This window comes from Lepisma saccharinum, chromosome 19, assembly GCF_977018435.1.
Source record: "Lepisma saccharinum chromosome 19, izLepSacc3.1, whole genome shotgun sequence".
Taxonomy (NCBI): Eukaryota; Metazoa; Arthropoda; class Insecta; order Zygentoma; family Lepismatidae; genus Lepisma; species Lepisma saccharinum.
In genome coordinates, this window is record NC_139247.1 from 40,908,138 (window position 1) to 40,910,130 (window position 1,993).

Here is a 1,993-nt window from a genome sequence, read left to right on the forward strand (position 1 = left end):
GTATACCGTAACTAAGTGAAATATAACAATGTATGATATATCTCAGCATTCTTATTATTGCTTCCTGGTGAAGAAACATTGCATAGTGGTTCGGATTCCACTTTAAACTGTAGGTCCAGTCCCGATTAGCCTATCTGTGCATTAAGTGGACTTAAAACATAAATTCCTACTATTGCTGACAGTGGAAGCGCATGGGTTTGAATGCTCCCCTGACACTGTGCATAATTGTAGATGTCTGAGTATCGCAAGTCGAATCATTCTCTGTAAATTTATTACTATTAGGAATAGAATAACACAAGCATGAGTATATGAAACCTCGCCAGATTATTTCTGTTTTTATGGCTTACTTTACCCTGTATAAACCTAAATGTATTTATGCACTATTATCACAGCAATTAACCATTATGTTTATCAAAATGAACATTTATTCTCAGATTAAGCTTACACATTTACGTAATATTATTAACCCAATTATCTGGACAACAGCAGCATTTTTTCTAGCCATTGAAACTAAATCCTGACGAGATTTTCACAAGTCCGCTCCCATACTGACATCTATGCTAATGAAGAGTAGTTAACAGTTGAAGAAATAAACGATTTCACCCGGAAATAATTGCAAAACAAATGTTTCTTGTGCGGAATGGTATAGTGAATAATATATTAAAAATCCACTATCCAAATGTTTGGAGAAAATCCGCCATCTTGGAAAATGGCGGCAAAAATTCACCTTAGAAACTCAAAATTATATCATCTCGAAAACGGTGCATTGTACACAAAAAGTGAAGATAACCAAGATGAAGGAGCAGAACATTTGCTAAATTATGTTTCTTCTTTGACAGAGCTACCATAAATCTTAATTGAATTAGATTCAAATATAATTTTTGAATTAGCGTAAAAGTTGGTTTCTGACACAAAAAACAGCAAATATGTAAAAAAAAAAAACTATGTAAATTACATCCTAAAGTCACTGAACCAAATTCATATCTTATGATTTCCTCTAGAGACTGATTTACCGTAGGGGGTAACTTCGACAGGGTAGTGTGATATCCTATTCGCAGCTGCGTTTGAAACAAAGGCACGCTTCTAATGGTCAGAAGATCTTGTCTTGCAGGTGAAGCAGAAGGTACCATGCCTAGGAAGTACAAGAAGGTAGTGGGAGGTCGGTCACCAGCACTACGAGCCCAGGAAGATGGAGCAGGCGATCAAAGTTGTTGCTGATGGGATGTCGATAGTAGCACCCACCAGAAAGGCAGGAGTGCCAAGAATTACGCTTCTGGACAGGGTCGGAGGGAAGCACGGAAGTGTGGTGGGCTTCATTTGCAAATGCGACTATGAGCACTACAGCGGCCCAGACTGGATCCAGTGCATCACCTGCAACAAGTGCATCCGTGGTGTATGCAATAAGGGAACCGCCAACCCGTACTTCGAGTGTGAGGTATACTCGGAGGATTAGAACTGTACTATCACAGAGAAAAGGAACTTTGCGACAGTGTTTCTTCTCATTTGGTTCTGTTTTGTTTTTGTTAATTACTTCTGTATATGTACGACTTACGTTTGTAGTAAAGGAAGGTTTTTGTAGCAACCCTGGTACTCCACTTTTGTCAAAGAATCACAATAACGCTTGCCCATACGAATTTCTGTTGTCGAAGTTCACCCCATGAGGCGTCAACTTCAACAACAGATTGTTTTTCAGGGGGTGTCGAAGTAACCTCGACAACAGGGGTAATATCGACATGTACATAACAGCATTTTTGGCAACCCTATTGCTGACCAATGAGAATGGCCTATAGTCATATCTGTTCACAAGATATTGATTGGTGTAACTACTAAACATCACTTCTATAACGTCCACTGCATGGGCTCCACAGGACGAAAACCTCTGAAAACCTGTCGAAGTTACCCCCTTTTACGGTATGTTTCGTGTATTTAGAGTAGGAGTTGAGGAGAGGCATGTGTTTCCCTAAATGTACGTGTTCCATTTCTTATGATATTG